The sequence below is a fragment of the Callithrix jacchus genome, chromosome 3, assembly GCF_049354715.1.
Source record: "Callithrix jacchus isolate 240 chromosome 3, calJac240_pri, whole genome shotgun sequence".
Taxonomy (NCBI): domain Eukaryota; kingdom Metazoa; phylum Chordata; class Mammalia; order Primates; family Cebidae; genus Callithrix; species Callithrix jacchus.
Window position 1 is genome coordinate 107,390,848 of NC_133504.1, and position 26,733 is coordinate 107,417,580.

At 35.5% G+C, this 26,733-nt stretch overlaps 1 protein-coding gene across 18 annotated transcripts in view; it reads right to left on the bottom strand.

The window, feature by feature from the left end:
* CCSER1 (coiled-coil serine rich protein 1) overlaps nucleotides 1-24,818 on the bottom strand; it is a 1,385,530-nt gene extending 1,360,712 nt beyond the window's left edge. For all 18 annotated transcript variants that reach the window (XM_002806658.7, XM_054253144.2, XM_054253146.2 and 15 more), the window contains exon 1: nucleotides 24,527-24,818. The gene's annotated coding sequence lies outside the window, so the exon portion shown is untranslated. The remainder of the gene's footprint in view (nucleotides 1-24,526) is intronic.
* Nucleotides 24,819-26,733: the final 1,915 nt, after the last annotated feature.

The window sequence follows — 26,733 nt, forward strand, 5'->3', positions numbered from 1 at the left end:
TAACGTATTCAACGGTGATTCCTTTACTAAATGTGACTGGAGATATCTCTTGTTTTTTATATGCATTTTATAGTGGCTTATATTCTACCTATTTAACGTATTAGGGTCTATAGTATATTTGTCATAGTTACTTCCTTAAACTGCAAGCCGTTTAATGCCAGATCCATGTCTAATTCATCTTGGTGTCTTTCATAATCTAAATGTAAATACAAATGTACATTGTAAAGATTGAAAAAATAATTTTTAATACTAAATAACTGAACAAATGGAAAAGAATCTATTGATGTCATGATATCCTAGAATCCATTATTTTAATAAAAATATAAAATGATTATGAGTTTACTCTCCAGATGTATTGTTTGTACCATTAGTTTTCTGAATCATACAAAGTATTCTGACAGTCTATCAATTTATTCTAAATTTTTAAGATTTAAAAGCATTAAGAGAAAGAGTGTATATTAAATATTAAATGCCTGTTAAACTCTTTTGTAGCTTGAATATCAATATTCTCTTTTAAATGATTGATCTAAAAGTTAAATTATAAAGACTCCCAAATGGTAGACTTCATAGAAATCATCTTAAAGCTAAACATTTTAAAACAATTGAATATTAAACCTAATGATCTAAATAAATACCTAAATTAAAATTTATACATATATCTTTTTGCAGAAACCATATACCATTATGTTCGTTAATAAATCTAAAATGTAGTAGCAAGAATATATTAAAATGCTACCTGTACAATTTTACCTCTCTTGGCTTTTATTATTCCACTTCTTTTATTCACTATCATTTCATTTTGCATAAGTACAATTTTCTTAGGTACATTTGAAAGTGTTCCAGGCATGGATTTTCATTATTCAGTGATAGGAGGACTTTAGTTCTAATTGCTTTGACAGCTTTTCTTTAAATCTTTCATATTCTCATTCATGCTAATCAACCAAGCAAGCCTTTGTCAAGCCAGAGCAGGGTTGTGGAACCTTTTATTAAATCAATTTGCTTCTGTGAGGAGGAAAAAAACTAACAATCTATTCAAAAAGATTTTAATAATAATATTTTAAATAAACTCCAAACACGAAACAATAAAATAATTCAGAATGATGAGATACATTGGATATATTTATTCACTGACCTATTAATAATTATTTGAATCCTTAAATAGACAAACTGATTATTAAAGCCATCTATATATAAATATTAAACCCAGTGCACAGCTTCAAATGTGTTTTCTATATGGATATTTAGATAAAATAGAGCTGGCTTGCTTAGTAAAGCATTGGTCTTTCTTCTTAATAATTAGTGCCCTAGACATAAAAAGATCACTGTGGTCAGTACTGATATTAACAACATACTGCTTATTACATATAGGACATTGATAAGAGTTAATGTCCTAAATATAATGAAGAATATGAATGAGGTATAATTACAAATAAATGTTTTTATGTTCAAAATGCTTCATGAGCTGATAATAACTTTTTTCTAAAAACAAAAGGTGAGTTTCCTACACATACACAATGGTCAAAAGTCATGCATCTCTTTTACTTAAAGCAGCAAGATGCAGGGTTATTGACCTCCTTCCCCCACTAATAACTAGGTAGAAATTCACCAAATGTGGGAAACCCCATTTTTTTGGTCCACATTTGCAACAGTGACTGACATTACTATTCAAAAAGAACAGAAAAATAAATATGAAACTCACACTAATTATAATATTTTACTCATTTGGAAAACTGAATACACTTGTCCCCCAGTATCCATAGCATTTGGTTCCAGGACTCCCCACAGATACCAAAATCTGCACATATTCAAGTCCCCTCAGTTGGTCATGAACAATTACCCGATAGGAAAAATCAGCCCTCGGTATTATGTGGATTTTTCATCCCACAAATATATTTAATCTATGATTGGTTGAGGATTGAGTATTCCCTATACAGAGGGTCAGCCTTATTTATTGCAAAAATCCACATTTAAATGGACCCATGCAGTTTTAGCCTATTTTATTCAAGGGTCAACTTTACGGCTCATGAAGTCAGAATAAACACTGACGATTTCCAACTTCCTTATGGCATTGACTTGTCCATAAAAGTTTCTTACTATTTTACTCTGAAAGACATTAAATAATTTCTTTCAAATACAACGCAGACTTAACTTGAATATGAAAAATATACTATATTTTTTCTTTATTGAATGTTTCTATTTTCCATGCATCACTAAATATCTTAAGCAAAGTTCAACAGCGCTAAGTTTATAATAATAAAATTTTCAGCTAAGAACAAGTCTGTTTCTGATTTTCAAACATTACCTAAAGAAGTATCATGGTTTAGATTATTATAAACAGTTTTTCCAAAATTGTCACATAGAGGTCAAAGATATTCATAAGTGTATTTTTAATTTCAATTACTTGCTTTCCCTTTCTCAAAGATGAACACATTTTTTTAAGTATAAGTGAATGTTGGGATTGTCTTAGAGAAATCTCAGACTAGTCCACCTGATTTGAGTAATTTACCAGTTGATGCTGGGTTAATGGCATTACCTCCAATATAAAAGTCAAGCATAGAAATGGACAGTTTCTTCAATATTAGACTTCCATTGTTCTTGAAAGGGCCTCCAGACGGCTTTGCCTGAAAACAGCAATAACAAAATAGCAAATGTTTATGAACAAAATTTGCTTAGGCTCCGTGTCTACACAGTGAAGTGGTTAAGAGCCCTACTGCATGGATTTGCCCTTTCTGTTCTACTACTTTATAACTCTTTGAACTTGGGCTATTTACTTAAGCTATCTATCCTTTTATATCCTAATCTTCAAAATAATAAAAATATCACCTACTCTATGAAGTTATTGTGATGATTAAATGCATTAATATGTGTAAAATTCTTAGAACAGTAGCTGGTTAATACTAACAGCCGTATCAGTACTGACTGCTGCCTGCAATTACAAATGTCGTGGGATTTCTGAAATAGATGTCATAAGAAAGACTGATAAAATTCTAACGAAACCAAAATATCTTTTATATTCTAAATACATGTCACTACTTCTGTCTTTTAGTTAGGGTGTGATCTACTTGTAAAAATAAGCATCAAGAAGATTGATTCAAGAAATAAAAAGACAATATTCCTATGCCTATGCCTCCTAGGAGGAGAGCAGACGTACAGGTAAGTTTGTGTTACAGGTTCAGCTTGATAGCCCCAAGGAATGAGATAGAGAAGAAAAATGAGTTAGCTAAAGCCAGAAGTACTAACTACATGATGAGATCATAGGGAAAACATTTTATTTCCAATCCTCAGGATTTGTCCATTGCAAAACTGAAATCAAAATAAGTATCCAGTGACGTTCAAATGAGATAGAGTTTGGGAAAGAAGATTTAGACAGACTCTAAAACTTCTGAGGAATGCTTTGTTCCCGGTTGTTACTACAGCAGGTCAGTAAATTCCTATCTCTCTGATTCTTCTCTCTAACCAAGAAGCCCTTTACTCTAAGACCAGGATCACATCAATAACAACCCTGTACATATCCTAGACAATATGCATTTCTTTGTATACTTTTTTGTCTTATGATGTTGTCAATCCAAGTATATTAAATTAATGAAAAAACTGTACAATTTTTTTCCTCATTGAATATTTTCAAGAGACTAATACTGGGTTTTTCTAACTAAATTCATGGATACTCTAGTGGATCCACAAACTATCAGAACTTAAAAGTACTATTATTTTGCTTATGCACATGTGTTTATTTGGGTGAAAAAAATATAAATCATTAATTTCTTTACCTCCTAAAAGTTTCCTATAACTATAAAAATTAAATTATAATTACATTAAATTATTATTATTTTGAGACAGAGTCTTGCTGTGTAATCCCATCTGGAGTGCAGTGGTTCCATCTTGGCTCACTGCAACTCCCACCTCCCAGGATCAAGCAATTCTCATGCCTCAGCATCCCAAGTAGCTGGGATTACAGGCATGCATTGCCATGCCCAACTAATTTTTGTATTTTTAGTAGAGATGGGGTTTTGCCATGTTGGCCAGGCTGGTCCCTAGTGATCCATCCATCTCAGCCTCCCAAAGTGCTAGGATTATAGGAGTGAGCCACCATGCCCAGTCCTTTATGAAATTATTAAAATCAAATTATAATTATAATCTTCAAATAAATTATCTTGCTCACAATCACACTGTGACCTACATAGTATATGTTCGCAATCTTACTTTTTTAAAAATGAGGGCACATTACCAATAGAATGGTATTTCTATTTTCAAATAAAAATGTGAAAATGTTTTCAAATGTTTGTATTTATGGATGTATTCACATCATTTTCAAACCTGAAATAATTCTGTCATGAAGATTATCAGTATTATAAGCCTCTTTCTTTTACTACACTGAATTGTTCAAATGCTACAAGTTTTGAGGCATAATTAGCATTTGTGCATCTCATAAAATTATCTTTTCAGATTAATCAAGAGTAGCCTGTAAGATACTTGAACATTGCCAATACTACTTTTATATCTATAGTTACTAGATTAGTATATTTTAATAAACAAGAAATAATTCATGGTTTGTAAAGTTTCAGTTATAATGGAATACTTTCTTTTTTTTTCAGATAGGTAAGTACATTTGATGGTAGGAAATATGGGGACATTATATTTTCATTGCTTCTATTTTCCAATGAATTAAGAATGTACTTAATCAGCTAAGAATAACAAAAAGTAGAAGTGGTGTTTAAGGTTTAAAGAGAGAGGAGATAATGAGAAATTGTCACCCAAAGAGATGGAGAGTGAATCATCTGGGTATATATACATTTGTATATTCATACAGATAGTCCCTGACTTACGATGATTTGACTTAGAATTTTTCTTTTTTTTGCTATTCTAAAGAAAAGTTATAGAACCTTTTAAGCATAATTAGAAGTGAGTCTTCTTTGTGCTTCTATTTATCAGTTTATGCAGAATGCTATTAAACACTGCTATTCCTCTTTGAGTATGAATGACTATACAGCAAATTATTACCTTTATCTTCTTTTTCAAAAGAAATGTTGCTAAAGGGAATATTAAGCTTTTTATTTTTTATTTTTTTAATGGATTGGAGGTTTCAGTGGGACAAGAGAATCACAAGGAATCAGGTGTGCAGAGGAATGTATTGAGTAGTAAACTCAATAAATATAGAGTTCTCCATTTTAAATACACAAAATATTAATCGGCCATTATTAATACCCATTTTTAGAATGAAGCAATATTCCTGTTCTCTCTCCCTTTTTTTCTTCCTCTTTCTTCCTCTCCTTCTCTCCTTTTTTTACTTTTCAACATCCTAGTTCCTCACCTCTACTCAATAATGGAATACTTTCAACCTAATAAGCAGTTACATAAATTAAACCCAAATAACAACTTATCCATCACATACCAACTGTGCAATCATTGACAAGTTGATGAGTTTTCTGCGTCTCTATTTTTCCAAACAATAATGGGAATCAAAAACCTATCTCATAGTGTTGTTATGAGAATAAAATGAGATCATTAAATTTGGGTTTAAAGTGTCTTAACATAGACACAATAGAGTGTCTTACACATGGAAAGCATTAAATGACAAGTTATTAAACAAAGTATTAAAAATAAATAACTACAATAGCTAATAAATAAATCACTAGATAAATAAATTAAACAAGTAAGTAAATAAGTAAATAAAATAATCAAAATACAAGTTGTAGCCTGAAGACAATTAGAAGAAACATTGTGGTTTGGCTTTATAAATTATTGAGATCATAAATATGAATATTTAATCTTATATGTTAATTACTTTTATTAGGATATCACGGTGTCTTAAAAGGAAAATAACTCATGTGTTTTCAGAAACTATTAGCAGCACTGATGCTGATTTGACAAAAGTCAAACACCTAACAACCTGGTCAAAGCAATGCCACATCTTCAAGTTAAGGAAAATTGATCATTTTCTAGTGAAAAATTTTCAAAAGTGCTATTTTACAAGATATGTAATCCTTTGGATAAATAATGACCTATTAAGATATTTTATGAACATTATCATATCAAAATTAGCTAATATCAAATTATACTAACCCAATTTCAATAAGTTGAGTTAATCAAATTATCAATACTAAACTAAATTTTCCAACTTCACAGCCCTATTTTATTATTTAATGTGTATCTTTATTGTGATCTGCTCTTTGAACCAAGTACAAGCTATTGGACCAAACCTACCAGTAATTAGAATGACGGTAGCTGTTTTTCTAGGCTAATTCAGACATTAATATGCACCATAAAACATATGATTTTTAAGAGGAAAAAGATGATCTAAAGATCATGCCCTTTACATTTGTTAAATTTAAACATGAGAACAAGCATAATATGGGTAAAGTATTATTTTATACTCCATAAAAATTTAAAGAGACTTTACATATTAAAATATTCCTCTGATCTCCTATTCTTGCACAGTAGATGTAGATTAAAATTCTACATCTGTGCTATATAAATTTGGGCTCACTTCTCAAAGGACTAGAAATACAAGAATATTAAAAATAAGAAGGTTACAGAATCATACATCAAAAGAACAGTACTTATCTCACTTGTTCTTTTTCACTACTTTAGCTGAATATTTTACTTTGAAACATTTTTCCCATTTAAAGTTTATCTTCTTTTTAAGTTTTAGGAAGGTAAGAGTGTTAATTCATAGATAATAACAGCCTCCCTCAAGTGCCAATTATTAAGCCATTTAATAGTGGTTCAGAGATTATTTCAAGAAATCTATCAGCTGTTTATATGTCAGCATCACAGGGAAAAAAAAAGGTATCCTAAAACAATGCCTGTGAGTGCACAGATCAGCATTAAACAAAAATTTTGGCATTTTAAAACTTTTTATAATCGGTAGAATTTTTCTCTTTTTATTGTACATATTAGGTAGGCAAGGATGCTGAATTTTAGCTCCAGCTTTTAAAAACTCCAAATAATGAAGACATAATAAAAGAAAAAGTATAATTTTGATTACAAAACACTATACAGATAGGAAACATTAATACAGTCTAAACAACAACAAAAACTCTGTAACTTATCTTTAAGACAATGACGGCATAAAGATCACATTCCTTCGCAGTTTTGACAACTATAGCCAGTTCCTATAAACACCGATGTGACTGTAAAAAACAAAATCACTACTGACACAATAGATATTGAAATGTTAAATACAGTGAGTCAGCCCAAGACTATGGACAATGTAAATCCAACTATGGATGCAGAGCATGAAACTGAAAAGCACATTGATACAGCAATGAAATTTTATTTTAAAGGCGTAACATATGACACAAAAAGCAGACAGTAGGACAGTTATTGTTCTTTTATTTTTCCTAATTTTATAATGTGAGTCTTTAATTATTTATGTATTATTTTCATTATATGGCATTCCACAAGTACTTTGTTGGAGTTACCCTATGCACAAAAAATGATGTATTTTGTTTGTTAAATTGAAAAAGTGCTCTATTTATCTGATTTTTACTTAAAATCTGATTGGGGCCTATGAGATTAGAATATTTCAAAGGTAGAAAGTAACATAAATAGAATTAGTATTTCGAATGTCATCTATAAGGCAAAAAGAAATAAATTCTTTGACTTTTATCATAATACTTCATATGTGGAAGTTTACAGACCATCACACTTTTATAATCAAAATTAAACTGTAGGTAGCCAGAAAATAGACTGCTTATTGAAATGAAAATAATGATGGTCACAAAATTTTGTAGAAATAATACTCAGCACTAATTTAGATGAGCTGATCTCTTTGGTTGGTTTTTAGGATATTACATAATAACAGTTTAAATAGTGGATAATACAAAAAGTAAGCAAAGATCAAAATGAATAAGTGGGGCATATGAATTCACAAAGAGGAACCTAAGGATTAGAATAAAATAATTTAAATAATTTTTCCATAAGGCATAAAAATACTACATAGTCTGAATACCTGAAATTGGCTGCATGTAATTGTGATGCACAGAAAGCAAAAAGTACTATTTGATTATTATACTGTAATCTCTAAACACTTTAAATTTTCCAGGTAACCTAGAATCCAGTTGGTATTTATGCCTGAAATGATGACAAGATATGTTCTAACTATATTCCACTACTTTATCACATTTTTTTCCTCACTGCTTAAACAAGAGTTTACTCAGCTGTTTACTATGTGCATTGAGTAAATTTGACTACACATTCACAAACACCTCATGTAATTTATACCCAAGGCAGTGGCAGTGAAGCAATTATTTATAATGCATAGTGGGATGAATGTTCCAAGAGGTATATGATGATCATTCACAGGTACTTAACTTAATGATATTTTACTTTAAATAATCTAGCCACCTACATGTCATATTTAATAGAAAACAGCAAATATGTCATCCACAATTAATCCAATGAATAGTAAACTTTTCCTTCCACAATCATGTTGCCCTGGCAAGAATATGAACATTACCTAGCTATAATTTGAACAGGCAAGATATGCAAGCAAGTTCAGGAAAACTGTGAATTATAATAAAATGAAATTTTAAGAAACAAATCCAAGTTTTGAGAGAAAAAAAGCAATAAATGGAACGACTTGACAAGTAACAAGTGATTTACATCTTTTTCTTTTAAAAAGGTATCTTACAGCTTGGGTGCCAAAGTGGCCTTACAAGTAATGAGAATACAGATCAGGACATGTGATGATAACAAAGGAAATGTGGGCAAGGATTGGTGACTCACGCCTGTAATCCCAACACTTTGGGAGGCTGAGGTGGGAGGACTGCTTGAGCCCAGGAGTTCAAGACCAACCCGAGTAACATGAGGAGATCCCGCCTCTACAAACAACAACAACAAAACATGACTTAGGTGTGGTGACTCATGCCTGTGTCCCCAGCTACTTGGGAGGCTGAGGTGGGAGGATTGCTTGAGTCCAGGAGTTCAAGGCTGCAGTAAGCTATTATCACACCACTGCACTCCAGGTTGGGTGACAGAGCAGGACTCTATCCCAGGAAAAAAAAAAAGTAGGGGTAGAGAAGTAAAATAACTAATTCTAGGATGCATATTCAAGATTTAGTTGTTGAAAAAAAATTAAAAGACAAGTTAATTTATCCAAAATAAAGAAAAAATAAAAGTTAATTTATCCAAAATCCATTGAGTCAACAAAAAATTATATATTTAGGTATTATATACTACATATATCTAATATATACATATTATACACATTTAAGTATTATATATATTACATTTATATGTTTTATATATATAATACATTTATAGCAGTATATTAATATCTGCGGGGGTGTGTGTGTGTGTGTGTGTGTGTGTACTTGCTAGGAAATAGAAATAAAATGGTGGAAAAAAACGAACATGAATTGTCTTCTCATGAAGTTTACAGTCTAAGAAAATAGATGTTATTTAAATAATCTCACAAATGACTATAAATTTGCAGCTACCTTAAAGGCTATGAAAGAAAGGTATATGGTACATGGTGGTAAGAGTTTAAAATAATGTGAAGAAATGATGCTTGACTTGCGAGATGAAGCTTGAGAAGAAATTGGCTTAATAAGGCAGGAATGGGAGAGTATTCCAGGCGGAGGGAAGAACATGCAGCTGAAGGCATCAAGAACAAAAACTGATGTTTACTGAAACCGATGTTTGCAGTAACACAGTTATTTCCTATTATCTCTCTTCCTCCCCTTCAAATAAACTAAGAACTACAACTACCATCATACAGGATATTTGCTTAGAAAGCCCAGTGTACAAAAAAGCAAGCCTTTCTCACTTTTAATACATTCAACATTAGCACCAGAAAGTGACACATAGTGAATACCAAATAAACATTAAGTAATTTCATGTAAATTTGCTGAATTCCTGCTACTGCAATATATGTGTTCTGTTATTCTGAAAAATAGAGCAATAACTATAACAGGGATAATCAAAAACTAGAGCTGTAGCAGAAAAATTTAAAATCTATGCAATTTATAACATAAAGTTCTAACCAAAACCATAACAATTTTTATAAACATCCTGCAAGCCTAAAAGGACATAAGGACATGTAAAATTCTCAATAAGAAAATAATACAGAAAATAGACAAGTTTTCTCTTTAAAAAAAAAATGAAGGTAGCCAAGAGGCTGTAGGGATCAAGAAAAACTGCACAATAAGCACTTTCAAAGCTAAAATTATGGCTTACTCATACTAAAACAAAACAAAAAAAAGTGGTAAATAAGTAATATGATATCCCTCTGTTGTACTGTGCATTTGCCTGTATTAGTATACTTTGCATTCAGCTGTAGTTATTTGGCAAAGATAAATATGATAATGCTGGGGGAAAAACACACATGAAAGAACTTCCATATTTTGCTAACATAAGTCCCCTATTTACCCATTGTGTTGGAGCTAATTCCCACTATAGAAAAATGCATTGTAGCAAAACAGACTGTACTTAATTGTCTGTTGCCAACTAGGTATTGCTCACAACCCAGAGTGCTGCAAAAGAAACTCCCCAGGAGGGTTAAAGTCATCATGGAAGGTTTCATGAACTTAGGCCTGTAATGACAGCTGAGATTTGCATAAACAGAAAGGATTAAATGCATATGCTTTGTGTGTGAGGGTGCTCTAAGTTACATGACCTTAACAAAGTAGAAGATCTGTGTTTGGATTAACAAAGTGTGGTGAGCTTACAAAGGGCTTCCAAAGCCAGGCAGACAAATCCATATTCATTGAATAAAAACATAGAAACACAATGTAGTTTTGGAACAGGAAGGCAACAAAATTACCTATTTACAGCCGGCAAAACAAATGTTTGTAACTCTATGCTATTTAAGAGCAAGACTTTCAATAAAACATGAGAGTCCACTTGTGACACCTCTCTGAGCATATATGGAATCACCTTTGCATAGGCTGAATACAGGTACAAACCCTTTAATATGCTAAAATAAATGTATGTACAGTCAACATTGTCCAAATGAAGTTGACCTGCAGTGGGCAAGCATACCTTTCAGGATCCTATTTTACATACAACTTATCCTTAAACTAGTAAGTGTAATAACTTGGCATATTAACTTTGAAATAGGGGTTTTTGAGGGGATTGCTCATGGGAAAATGATATTTCATTGGCAAAGTTGGAAAAGTGCATTTTCATTCCACAAATTTATTTATCAGTCAGTCATCCAATACATTTGTGACTCTTCCACTAGAGTTGTTAACACACTTAAAAGATAGTCTCCTCATTCATTTCTTTAAATTATTCAATTGCATAGCATTGTCTCTTGCACATATTGCATACTAAATAAATGAATAAACAATAAATGAATGATGACCTGTGACGATATATACCAGTAACTAACCAATGCTAAAATATCTCCGACCAAAGAAAAAGTATGTATATGCCAACATATTATGTACAACAGAAAGGGCTTAACATATTATCCTTCATCCCTTGTTTTGGATAATTTTATGTGTCAATTTGGCTTAGCTATAATGCCCAGCTGTTTGATAAATCGTTGCTCTAGATGTTAATGTCAAAGTATCTTGTAGATATGATTAATATGTACAATCATTTGGCTTTAAGTAAAGCAAATCACCCTTGACAATGTCGGGTGGGTCTCATCTAATGAGTTGAAGGCAACAAGAACAAAAACTGATGTTTGCTGGAAAACAAAGAATTCTGCCTCAAAACTGTAATATAAAAATCCTTCCTGAGTTTCTGGCCTTCCAGACAGTTCTACAGATTTCAGTTACATAAGCCAATTACTTAGAATAAATCTTTTGATAGATAGATAGATAAGACAGATAATAAGTAGGCAGATAGACAAATAAATAGATATCTTATTCTTTCTGTTTCTCTGAAGAACACTAAACAACCCTCCTGTCTCAAAAAATAGACCAAAAATACCTAATTAGAAGAAAGTTATACAATTTTCATAATTAATTACTACATACCTGTGTACATGTGTTCATACACACATATAACAAAGATTGATACAAGCTTGACTTAATGTCAAAAAATATTCCAGTCAAAAAATTTTAATTCAATAAAATGTGTGCCCTAACCCTAACCACAACCCTAACAGCATTACTTTCTTTTGTCAAAGAAGACCATAATCTCAGCAGAACCCATCTTTCTATAACCAAACTCTAAATCAAAGGCAATCATCACTTTTGGTCCCTAAGGAGTCCTAAACTTGACTGAGTACTGAGGATTCCTAGGGCTGTATTTACACAACACAAATGATTCACATGATTGCTAAAATTAATCCCTTTCTCTTAAGTTTCACTATAAAACACTTAAACTTCGCACACACGTACTTACTCTTGAAAGGGTTTTAAGGCAACTTTTGTTTTAGATAGATTAAACATAGTTTTTATTAAGAGTATTTCAGCTCCAGTAATAATCAGAAAATAGTATTAGTGGCCTTTAATCTATACAATTAATGATGCTCATATTATTTAACATAATTGTAAATAATCAGCAAAGAAATTTTCTGTAAGTAGTTTATTCAGAACGATTACTGAGAACCTTTGCTTTATTTATTTTTCATTTTCATACATTTATTTATTTATGTATTCATTTATTTTTCAGATAGTCTCTCTCTGTCATCCAGGCTGGAGTGCAAGTGGCATGACCTCAGCTCACTGCAACCTCCTCTTCCCGGGTTCAAGCAATTCTCCTGCCTCGGTTCCCAAGTAGCTGAGATTACAGGCGCTCACCATGACACCTGGTTAATTTTTTAATTTTTTCTTAGTAGAGACAGGTTTCACCATACTGTCCAGGCTGATCTTGAACTCCTGACCTAAGGTGATCTGCCCACCTTGGCCTCCCAAAGTGCTGGGATTACAGACATGAGCCACCGCACATACCTCATTTTCATATTTTTACACCTAAGTTATTTTTAATCCATATTAGTTATTTGAGTTATACAACCGTGTTCTCAAGGAAGAAAATTACCAAGAAATACAGCTTTCCTTTTTCTGCTTCATAATTAAAATAATACTGTTGGCAATATGTGAAAAAAAAAAACAGGAAACAGGAACATGACCTGCAGGATATATAGTATATATACTTCAAAAACATGCAAGTTAGACCTATAAAGTGATAATACACTCCACCTAAAGGCCACACAACTATTTTCTATGGTTTATGTGTTTGAAATACAGGGAATTTCTGACCAAAATAGAAACTATGAAACCTAAACTGTTCTGAAAATATCTCTATAAGGAAAGATCTATACAGGCACATAATTTACCAACATCATGCAAAGTGATCAGCAGGTCAATACCACAGTAATGGCAGGATAGCTATTATGTAAATAGGAGTTTTTCTATGATGACTTAGTCCCTTTTTGCCACATTGGAAACTTAGGGAAATGATATGAGGCAGCAGGGTGGAGATCTGTGCTGAAAACAAGCACAGTCACTCTGTGTGGCAAGCTAGGATGTCACTAATGTGGCTACTAGAAGAAACAAGTCTACCAACTTCTGTTCAAGGATATCAATTATATAGGGACAGGAAACATACATGGTCTCATTTCTCATTAACTGATACATGCATAGGGCCTAGTAACATTTGTTTACTGAACAAAAGAATTCAGGCAGCCTCACATGACCTCAGATTTGTCAACATTTCAAAATGTGAAGCTGGGCTGTATAAAGTAGGAGAAAATGCCATATCCCAAAGGCCTTAAAAAGTGAACATGGAGTAAGTGTTCAGGATTTTGGTTTGAGGAAGTGACAAAACAGACTCTCCTTTGACCTCCATTCTCCAAATTAGCCTGTACCACTGCCTCTTGCTTCCCTGGACCTCACTAACACCTAATGCATGTAGTTTAGGTGCTACAGTTCCTCCAGGCCTTTCATTTACTTTGAGACTTTTAGCCAGTGTCAGCTATTCAACTCCAAATTAAGAACACATTTTCAGTCTATGAAATAGCCATGGAGAGCAGTGTTCAAAGTGAGCCTAGGGCAGGATTCAGAACAATGTTCGGCACTGGACCTAGTTCACACAATGGGGACAAAATTCATGTCATTCTCAGTTGGGTGTAGTGGTGTGCACCTGTGTAGTCCCAGCTACTCAGGAGGCATAGGTGAGATTACTTGAGGCTGCAATGAGACATGACTATCACTGCACTCTAGCCTACATCACAGAGCAAGACTTGGTTTCCAAAAATAAAAATGAAAAATCCACATCACTCTTAAGCAGTAGTGCATTTATTCATCCATTTCTCACTTGCATATACAGTATTGTCACATCTCTGGTTTAGACCAGCTGGTGGGGAAAGAGAATAAAATGAAAAAAACAAACAAAAAACCTGCCCTCATAGAACTCACCATCTACTGAGCATGAAGTACAAACAAGCAGTGAATTATGATATGTTAAATGGTGATCGGATACTAATATACACAGGATATTACTGGAACTCAGAATATGCTTTTTACGTGAAATTGAGAAGGCCTTCCATGAATTTACTTTTGAAAGGAACTTTGAAGGGCCCACTACAATAGGCCAAGTGATGAAATGCTAGTAATTGCAGGTTAGTAATTACAGATGTAGCATCTGCAGCAGCAGACTCTATTATTAACATAAACAAAAACAACATATTTTGCATTTTTGCAAGAGAAGTCAGCAGGATCTAGTACCCTGGATAGCTCCTCAGTGTCAAAGGTGACTGCAGACTAGCGTCAAGCAGATTGGAATTGAGATTAGAGAATCTCCAGAACTCAAATTTACTGATCTGTTTTATATTCAAATTATAATTCCTTCTCTTTTAAAATACTTCATCCATTTATTTCCTGTATCAGGCCTTTGAGTCTGGGTGCTTTCTATATCACCATTCAGTGAACCTGACTCTCCTCAGAAATATCCTGGGAGACAAATATCTTCCTTATCTTCAATGGATAGTTAGCACTCTGAGGTCTTTATCCCCTTTGCTTTTCAAGCCAGGCTAGAATTCATACTATACTATCCCTATAATTAACATAAAACTTCCCATTTCAGGACCCTTCCTCCTATCAGAAACTGAACTGTTCTTGATCGTAAACCTATCTTCTCAATTCCCTTATATTTACACTTTGAGGTATCCTGTAAGAAATACTCCTCAAAGTCATATTTTAATCATAATGTTTATAAAAGTTTATACAACTGTGTACAAATTTGTAATGTTTCATTTAATGGCCCAGTTTAGTAATCTGTACTTTAATTTTTAAGATTTATATTATGGGAGTAAAATTCTAACTGTTATGGAACTCATTTATTAATGAATACTTTTAATATTCCTTGGTCTATTATATATGAATACAATATTAATAGCTGAAAAAAGTCAGTAATTATTCTTCAGCTATCTGTGCACTAGGTAACATTCCTTTGAAAATTTAGGATCTTATTGTACAAACTCGGTAGTATTTCATTATTTCCAAAATATACTGAAACTTTACCTGAAATAAGTTATTCTTAACCTACATTTATAACAATGAATTTGAGTCTGGTTTAGTGCTAGTATTTCCCTCCTTTTCCTAGCTTCTCATCTGATGTTTCTGGGATGTATGCACGGTTTTCTCCCTTCAAGCTTTTCCTAATGTCTTGAAGAATATTGTCTAATATAAAGAAGCACTCACAATACATTTTATATATTCAGATTTAATGTGCTGGTCCCTTCTATATCTATAAAATAAAGAAAAAAACTAAACAGACAAACATAAAAACACTTCTCTTAAGGAATAATTGCATAGAAAGTTAACTATTTATTTTTTGCCATGCCCCTAATTCATGTTTACTTTGCTTTTATTTGTAAACATAATGTAAGTTTGTGATACATTATTTGCTGCTATTGCAAAACACACAAACACACAATAAAAATTCATTAACAGAATTAAAATATTTAACTATTTCCAAGAAAGAGATAATTTCAGTGAATAGGTACATAAATACAACTTATTCTGAATTTGTTTAATAAGAATGGTATATCACTGATACCCCCATGAAGACTGAATTAGAATAGGACACTTGGCTGAACAGACACTTCTATGTTTTTCCTTTTTCTTTTTTAGAGACAGGGTCTTGCTGTTGCCCAAGCTGGACTACATGGTGTGATCATAGCTCACTGCAGCCTCAAACTCCTGGGCCCACGTGGTCCTCCCACCTCAGCCTCCCAAGTGTCTGGGACCTACAGGAGTGCTCCACCACACCCAGCTAACAAACACTCTTTAAGCACAGGAACAGGAACAGTATTAAATTTCACTAACGAACTGGAGAAATTAGAGAAGAAATCTCACTGTGTGGAATAAATTCCATCAATTGTTCTACATTCTAAATACACTACATACAAATAAGGTTATAAATGAGAATACAGAAGAGTCATATCATGAACTTAACAAGCAACTAGAAAAACAGAAACAGGCAAACCCTAAATAATTCATATACACATTGTGCACATATTTGTAGACACATATCATATTTGGACATCAAATAAGACAGAATTACAAGTATTTCATTTATTGTGGATTAAACTCTTCAGTAAACATCATAAATTATTGGTAATTTATACTTTAAGATTATACCAATAAGAAGTGCATTATTTTTGAAACTGATAGACTTTAACTACGTAATAAACATTTTGTTGTCAATGAGGACGCATGACTATCTCTCTAGCGGGGCACAGCCAGGTAAGGAAAGGTTACATGCAGCAAAATGAAATAGTCTGGTGATGGTCCTAACCTGGTGCTATACTTGCACTGAACTTTAGAAAGCACTCCAGAGGCACAGCTGTAAATACTTATAAAAAGTCTACCCAGTCTAAGTATGCAGGAGCAAGGCAATATGCCATAAGTAGCTGGCATCATGGAAGTCCAAGAATGAGTATTGAAATGACGCATACTTCTAAGAGCTAGCAATGTTTAGAGATCTAGGAAAGTGTATTTTTGGGAGTCTGCTGGCAGATAAAATGACTCAGGAAATGAGGTCATTTCAGAAGAAGGATCCCAGTCTTTTCAAAAGAAGGACCTTGCTCAAACGCTAGGAGGAATAGTGAGATTGGGTAATTTATCAAGACACAGGTGAAATTATTAAGTGAGAAATCAGTTTCCGTTATAGAAGTAAGCTTAATTACTAGAAATATGTAGTAACGTTAGAGTTAAATATTAAGGGCTGCTTTATGTTAAGTCCCAAAATATTGGGACTTAAATCAGTTACTTTTTCATTACATAGAAGGAGTGCTCCTGAATCAGGAGCTAAGCTCAAGTTAGAGTTAATTCTTCCAATAACAGAAACAGATCTTGACAAAAGTTACAAAATAGGCCATAAGTGAAATACTTAGTTAAAAAAGCATTTTTTCATCCTTGATATTATTCATCTAGCTTTATTCATGATTTTGACTAATTTAAAGACATTATAAAATATATAACTTTGTATAGTCTAGTAGAGAGCTTCAAAATAACCAAATTTAACTTTCTTTCCATTTACTTCAATGAAATCAATTTTTAAATATATCATCTGCTATGAACATGTAGACACTGATTAAACCCACACTTAAATAGATGAACTAAAGAATAAAAGTTAAAAGAAACTAAATTAAATCTGATAGTAGCAGTGAACATCTTTCCTTTTCATGGGAGGAAAGCTAGATTCATAACTTGTGACTAAGCTCAACTTTTCTTAAGCAAGATGCTCAAAGCTCTACATGAACCTTTCCAGAAGATAAGCTCCATAACTCAAAATATGAAAAAGAATATCTAATGTGTGAACTTTCTCTGCATGAAGTCACACATTCACAAAATTATACCTGGTTACATCTTACATTTTCATTAAAGGGTTAAGTGACTCTGACTAAATAGAGTAAGAGAATTGTGGTTGAATGGCACTGAGAGTGCACCAAATCCCTATTAAAATAGCAATAAGAAGATGGGAGTTGCAGCCTTGAGGGTCCTCCATCTCTAAGTCCTCGTTGGATCACTGGAACAATGGCCCAAGAAACAATGGCAGCATCATTGAAGATGGTAGCAAAAGGACAGGTAATACACAGATATTGCTGTTGGGCCCTTGGTTAAATTAGGAATAAAGAAAAGATATACTCCTTCAGACTTTCTCTGTTTATGGATTTCATAATTTTTGCATCATTCTAATTTTAAAAATAAAGTTTGGTCTATATAGTTTAGCAGATCATAGAACAGAGACTTGGTTTCCTCATCTCTAGTATAGGCATCAAACTAACTTTACAACATTATAATGACATGGCATAACATTATAAAGTATATATCATGTAAGAATTGTCCAGCACATTATAGTCATTGTTATTGTTAATAATATTTCATCATTTGGAAAATAAAAAGGAAATAAATACTTATGTTTGCAAAAAATTCAGACTCCCCTTATCTTTAATGTTTCTTAAGATTTCTTTGGAAAAAATAAAACATCCTTAGAATGAGGGCACAGAAGTTCAGTTATTTATTCTTGTTTTTGTTTTTGTTTTTTTTTTCGAGATGTAGTCTCGTTGCGTCGCCAGGCTGGAGTGCAGTAGCACAATCTCAGCTCACTGCAACCTCCGCTCCCAGGTTCATGCGATTCTCCTGCCTCAGCCTCCCAAGTAGCTGTGACTACAGGTATGCACCACCACATCCAGCTAAATTTTTGTATTTTTAGTAGAGATGGGGTTTCACCATTTTGGCCAGGATGGTCTTGATCTCCCAACCTCAAGATTGGCCTGCCTTGGCCTCCCAAAGTGCTGGTATTACAGGCATGAGCCACTGGAGTGCAATGGTGCGTTCTCGGCTAAGTGCAATAGTGTGATCCAGGCTCACCACAACATCCACCTCCAGGTTCAAGCAATTCTCCTGCCTCAGCCTCCTGAGTAGCTGGGATTACAGGCATGAGCCACCATACCCGGCTATCATATATTCTTTTAAGCACTATTTATTGGGCATCTATTATGTGCTGAATGCCGCTAACACAGATGAAGCAATACTTAACCAATCACACAAAACGTAAAATTTAAACTGCAAAAAGTACCACAAGGAAGAGGAACATAATGCCAAACTATCTATAACAGGGAAAATGATGTAGAAAATAAGGCCAGGAAAGGTATCCTTAGGGAAGTGATGATTGAAGTAGAGAAGCAAGAGTTTGGGGGTGAGGGAGAGGAAGAGTGGTATAAAAGAGGTACAGGATGTCAACACATTATCTTTAACCTTGAAAGATGTAGAGGTATGGTCTAAAATTTATTTCAGCAGTGACACTTAGAACATTTCACATGTGTGACATTATTATTGCACAGCTAAAATAGCTGTATTTTATCCAGAGAAAGGTGCTTACTATATGCCAAAACCAAAAATATCACGAGAGTCAACAAAACTAAACAGAAATTGGCCAGGTTTGTTTTGTGCATACCCTTTGCGTTATAACTACCAGTAAGGTCCAGCCTAGGGTCATTACTAGCCAGTTAAATTATTATGTATTCCCTCCCCAGTCAATAGCAAATTTGTGCATAAGCAATGGCAACTCATTAAAATTTTGGTCAGAAAACATAATTAAGACAAAAATCTTTTGATGGACAGTACAATATCTTCCAAGACTGAATATTTGAACCTTAGTTTACTACCAGCTGAAAAAAAGTACTTATTTATAAAACAGACAGAAGACACAGCCTTCAAATTTCACTCTGAAATACTCTAGGTCAGTGGCTCTCAAACTCCAGAGTGTGCAAGAATCACATAGAGAACCCCACCCCTTCTGAATCAATCAGTCTGTGGTGGGGCGCCAGATACAGCATTTTAACAAGTTTTTATAGTTGCTGCTGCTGCTTAGGGGACCACATTTTGAAAACCACTACTCTAGGTTAAGAATGTCATTAGATAATAAAGTGTTTCTTTATAAAAGTCCTTTGGACTGCATTTAGTATCAAAGCATAATTTAAAAATTCAAAAGAGTTAATGCAGTGTAAATGATGCAAAACCAAAAGCCGTGTTTTAAGCTAACCTAGGTATAGGGCCAGGAATTTGGCAAATAACTTCATTAATGATCTAAGCAAAAATATTTTAACAATTTTTAATATGCCAAAAACCTCAGTAAACATTTCCAACACTTTGTAAAAAATTTAGCCTGCATGGGAACAATTTAAAATGCAATATGATTGTTTACAAGCAGACTGATAACAATATCTTGGTAATGTATTGCAGTTTAGAATGGTCAGCTTTACATTTCAATATTCAGTCTATTAAAACATGTTCCCTTTGTTATGGTGTTTTCTCCTCAATCTCCCCATCTGTTTTCACTGCTTCTTCCACCCCAGACTTCATGTTTTATTGTTAACTGACACTCTTGCACAGGGAAGATAATATGGCTGATAGAAGTGTATGTACTCACTATAAAGCAAACAGATTTTGTCACTATCCAATAGGGAAATCATGCAGAAGCTGTCAGTCATACAGTGGATGAGATTACATTATCAAAATGATACACCTGTGACATATAGTCCAAAACCAAACTCAAAAGTTACCAATTAACAGATAGGCTGGTTTGTACCCTAACTACATGGGGAATCATTCCATTCTTGCATGAATATAAAACTGGTGATTTAATAGCCTTTCACTTTTGTAATAACACTTATCTATTCACTGTCAACAAAATATATGAAAATATTTTAATTCAACTAATCTGAAAATAATTCCACTTGGTTATTTATTGAAAGCCATGTCTAATATTTGTACAATTTCTTTACTGTCACCACAACATACTTCTGGGGTGTCATACTGAACAGACAAGTTCAAAGTCAAATCAGATATTTCCCCTTTATTCTTGAAATAAAGAAATGCATTTTAAACAGTTTGTCTAAAATAAACATATATGCACAAAGACACAGTTTGTCTAAAATAAACATATATACACAAAGAAAAATCAACTAAGTTTAGAATAGAGAATTGTTATTATTAATACAATTTATTTATCAGAAGATAGTTAAAATAGCCATAAAATTGTTGCTAAAATTCTAAAACGCTCACCACAAGCTCTGTATCACAGCTTTATATTCATGACAAATAATATAAGGATAGATTAACTATTATGTGGATGCATACAATAACTTTAAATAAAATCTAATCTAATGGGTTCAATAAGTCTAACAACTTTAAAATAAAACATTATAGAAAATATATTATTTGACTACACATTTTATATGAAGAATAAAATGTTAAATATTCAATGAATGCTCACTATTAACACTTTTATTATTTTACACATCATCACACTTCTTTAGAGCAAACCTAAAAAGATTTGCTTAAGGAAACACCAAAAACGCCTGACTACAAAGAGGTTGCATGTGTACCACTTTTACTCAACACAATAGTGAGATGTGGATATACTTACATTTTTAAAGCACATATTCTCTACGAGAACTCTATTGTAGTATTGCAGTAATACAAGTACATAATGTCTGTTAAAAGGCAATATAGGCCCAGCGCAGTAGCTCACGACTATAACCCAACACTTGGGACACAAAGGCAGGTGGATCACCTGAAGTAAGGAGTTTGAGACCAGTCTGGCCAACATGGTGAAACCCTGCTTCTACTAAAAATACAAAAATTAGCTGGGCGAGGTGGCATGCACCTGTAGTCTCAGCTACTTGGGAAGCTGAGGCAGGAGAATCGCTTGAACCCGGAAGGCAGAGGTTGCAGTAAGCTGAGACTGTGCCACTGCACTCCAGCCTGGGTGACAGAGCAAAAATCCATCTCAAAAAAAAAAAATGAATGTGTAGAAGGATGTACATCCAAAACAGACCCAACCTGCACTCTGCAAAGTATCCAGCAATATCTTAATTTATGTCAAAACAAACTTATCTTCCCTTATGTATTCTTTACTATTATTCCAGGACATTTGCATCTTATCCCTTATATTTTTCTTATCCACAATGTACTAATTGTGCTTATCCTTTAAGATCAAAACCAAGCAAGTCTTACCTACTCCCGAAGCATTCTCAAACAAAATCCAGTAGGAAACTTTATTGTCATGCTCTGAACTCCTGTAGTACTCATTAGACATGTAATCTCTTATTGTTATGGGTTGTTAACTCTATGTTCAAGCATGAACATCATATTCCTCCCACATGGCAAGTAAGTTCCGAAGGACAGGGAACAAGGAATCTCCTGTTCCTTTCCAATGCCTAGACAGTAGTACCTTGCACACAGTAGGCACTTTATTATGAGCATTATGATGAGTAGTAAAATGCAATAAAGGGTTGAATAACTATTATGGTAAAAATGTAATAAATTTTTCATTTTCTACTTTTAGTTTTATCTAATTTAACATTTGATGGTATAAATAATGTATCGTTAAAATAATAAACAGCTGCTGATTCTCTTGACTGTCAAAAAACGAAATACTCATAAATCGGACTTTTAATGATTGCAGTAATACAGTTCATCAATTACATTTTTAAGTTCCCTATTATATTTATGTTCCCATAGTTTGGGATAGTTGAGGTAATAACCCTCAGAGTGTGGTTCCCCATCTGAGTTCTAACCTAATATTTAAAGCTGCGCACATGCTTCTGTGTTTAAAGTGTATTTCAAATCAATATAAATGTAACAAAATATAAATATCAAATCCTTAACTCTGCTTTGTTTTTCAAATGAACCAGTTCTTAAGGAAAGCTATGTTCACGCTGAAAAAACAATACAAACAACAGTTGGTTTGTTTGATCAAAATGATTGATTAAATGAAGACAAGTCACTCTAACAATAGGTTGACCAATTTACTTCTTTCTTCAGTGAAACTATTGAACGTGTGGTTACAACATGGAATTTCAATGTTTGAAAACGTTGTGCTAGCACGCTCTTAGTTATCTCAGTTTGAAATATTAAGGACACTGTCCTATCAAACCCAGTCACGGTCCTCTAAAAGTACAGGTTGCTACTTTTAAGAGAAAACATTCATTTTATAAGCACCGTGACAGGCACTGCCCCAAGTCATCTCTAAGTTTCAAGTTACATATCTGGAACATGTACCTGTTACAAAGCAAACAGAGAAACCAAAACAAATTATGTTATAGACTAGACTCAAAGTATTTTAGGTCTTCCCTTAACAACCGGTTTTGAAGGAACCAGTGATAACTGACCCCCACGAAGGTGTCCATGCCTCTGTTCTCCCTGAGGCTTTTAATAAAAACACCTTTACGTTAAACGTGTACACATTATTTTTAATAGCCTTTGGGGGGCAGAGAATGGAGGATATGTGTTACATTTCAATAGGAAGGTATTCGACTGTAAAGATTTCAGAAATGAAAACTGTTGAAACCAAGTAGGTATTTTCTGACTTGTAAGTCCTACTGACTGCCTCAAAAGGTAAGAGGAGTGGAGTAGAGGACATAAAAACATAAAAGAGCAAAGAATATGTAACTTCTAAGAAGTATTTTTCTTCTACCTGTAAAAATATAAGTGGTTTTTTTTTTTTTTTTTTTTTTTTTTACTTCATTTCATATTCCAGGTCCCACAAGAGGAGGGGGAAGCATAATTGCTTCTAATTCTGAGACAGACAGAGGAGAGAGAGAGAAAGAGAGCAGCTGGGGATACACTAAAGGAAACCCCAAGAAATTTCACAACTCTTTGCCATAAATAGCCTTTCTTCTCACTCTGGATACCTCCTCCTCTACATCAGGAAGGCTCAAACTCCACGGGTGGAGAAGCACCATTCACAAAACCCTCCGTCACCCTTACCCCTTGCTGGCACCGTGTGTAGGAGTCCCTGGGACACAAGCCAAAAGTCGAAGGGGCCAGCCAGAGGGCCACATGCGGTTTCAGCTCAGGGTTGACTTTCTACTCAGGTGAACCAACCTACTGGTTAGTCCGGACCGTGCGCGCGCGCGCGCGCGCGAACACACACACACACACACACACACACACACGCCACCACAAAGCAATTGGTTCACTCTAAGTCGCTGCTGTTACTGTTGCCTCTGGGCAGGGTCTTGCTTCCAATCCAAGAAACCAGCGCCAGAGGACTAGCAGGCGGAGGCAAGAGGCGGACCCGGCCGGGCACTGCGGTTCCTACAGGAGACCCGGGCTCCCCGCCCCCTCCTTCCCTTCCCCCTCTTCGCCGCCGTCCCCGCCTCAGCACCCGCAGCCCGGGCGTCAGCAGTGGCCGGCCGCCCCTACCTGCGGGACGTGAGTGGCGAGGGAGAGGAGCGACCAGAAGCCTGCGCCAACTGTCGCCTCGTTGGCCACCGCTCCGCATCGCCCTGGAGCGGCCGCCACCGTCGCAGGAAGCAAACCACGCAGAAGCGCGGAGGAAATGGCCACGCAGCGCACCGGGGGTCGCGGGCCGGTAGCGAGTGAACCCGCCCGCCTCCTTCCCACCCCGCCCGCAAGGCCAGGTCTCTGCGCCGAGCACGCCGGGCCCGCAGCCGGCGCTCCGGGCCTGGGCGCGCGCTGCTCCCGGGCGGCCCCGGCACGGCGCAGTCACCTGCCAGGCGGTCGTCCTCACGTCCGCCTGCGGCCAGCCCCGCACAGCGGCGACGCGACGCGCGACCCGCTGGGCGCTGAGGCACCACGGGCGTTACTACCTTGAGGGCTCCGTGCCGCTTGTTAAGGCTCCTCCCGGGCACTCAGGGATTTATGTCTTCGGGGCACCGGGGTGTCCTTCCTGGTCCCCCTCCTCTGCCCTCCCTCCCTTTCTCGGCCGTAGGGCTCCTTCTCTCCACTCTCAGTGGCACAGAGTCGAGCTGCGTTATTTAATAATCCTCCTGCTCCTCCTGCCTGCGCCAACGGAGCTGCTCTGCCCGAGCCAGCGCTTCCCAGTCAGTCATGTTGAGAGAGAGAGAGAGGCAGATTGGCAGTAGGTCGGCGACTATTTGTGGTGAGGGAGAAGAGAGCAGAGCAAGAGGAGGGCAGGGGAGGGACGTGGGGAGGCGCTTCCAAGTGTGTGAGTGCGCGGAGTGTGACTGTGTGGGGAGCACTGGAACCACCTCCCCGGCAGGCCGCGCTCCCGGGCTGTGAGGAGGGCGGGCCCCAGCGCGGCCTTTATAGAACGCGGAGTGGGGTGGGCTGGGAGGGCGGCGCCCGGCCCACTGCGTCCGCCGGCTTTCACGCACGCATCCTCTTGCATCGACGCGCGTACACCTACTGCTCGCCCGCTGCTGAGTTTTCATTTTAGGGAACGTAGTATCCCACCGCGCTGACCTGGCCTTTTACCCCCAGTCTATCCCGGTGCTTACCTGGAGTCCAAGTGCATTGGCAGGTCAAGACTAAAGAATAGGGGGGAGTCTAAAGAGAAGCGAAGTGACTGCGGGGATGCTGGAAATAAATGCACTGTATTTCTCCTGTCCAAGGTTCCAATGCTACCTTCTTTCTTTTCCTCCTCTAAGAGAAGGAATTACCAGATTTTTTCTCCGCTTCTCCTTCTCACCCATCCAATTCACATGTTGACAAGTGTCTTCCTTCCTCAGTAAGAAGAAAAGAAACCTGGTTCTTTCCTTTAAGCAGGTCACACCTCCCAGGAACCATTTGCAGCAATCAATTCTGTAAGATAATGGAAGCACTGCGACTGTGTCTGAGAGTGGAACTTGTCTTCCTACACAGAAGGTCCTATACAATACAGGCATTACAAGCAGAACCAGCTACCAATTTGACATCATTTGACTGATGGTCCCCTGGAGAAAATTTGCCAGTTTAGGGATCGAAAAGACTTCTGATGCATGCTTCTGTTGCCTACATAATTTATTTTCCCTTGATCCTCTCTCCCCTTGCACTGCCTCATTTCCTTTCAGGTTAACACTGAGTTCTGAACTCTTTCCCATTCATCCCCTTCTTTATCCCCACTCCTGTATATTTATGCCTATAGAAGGCAATACAGCAAATGTAGTGTATTTAATTCCGTGTGTGTGTGCGTATCTTTTTTTAACCCATTCTGATAGAATGTAGGACCATTTCTATGTAGAAAATAGATCCAATATTAAATTTGTACCTGACATCGCCTCCCTTACCTTCTGCCCAGATTACAAGGTGTGATCAGGTGCATGAGGTATTGAGAAACAACTTAAGGAAATAAGTAATCTACACATTTGTGTGTGTGTGTGTGTGTGTGTGTGTGCTCTATATAATCTAGCTGGCTATAATCTAACTTCTGAAATGTGGTTATATTGGGGATAAAAGCAAGATGTACTTTTTAAATGAATCTGAGTGGTCAATGTATATTATAGCATGGGGACAACTCTGCTTTTGGGAGACAACTGTAGGAAACTATTTTTATAAATGTGAAAAAGGAAGGTAAGATTTAGGATGCTATGGAGGAGGCAACAAGATTGACAATTTAGTTGTCATATCTTCTTCCATGGCTTATGACCATTATACATCTTCGGGGTTTTGTCATATGCACCTTATATATTCTCCGTATATTTTGCCCTTTCACATTGATGTTCCTCTTTCCTAATTCTTCAATCTCTCATACCGAGTTTAGCCACCATTAAAAATGATTTAAGCATGTGCTCAAGAGCGAACAAAGAAGACATATTAGGGAGTGTGATAAAAACAAAGTGATATTGGGAAAGAAAGGACAGCAAAGTTAGGACAGGTGTGTGAATATAGCAATAACATAAAAATATAAGCCATTAAAGCTTCTTTAATTAAGCATTGAAAAAAATGAATGGACTAACAAAGCATATTGGGATTGATTGTGTGCCCTATGAGACAGCTATTATTATTTCCTAAATTTTACAGACCAGGAAAGTTAAGTTTTGAAAGGGTAGGTGGATAACCTAAGATCATACAAAGA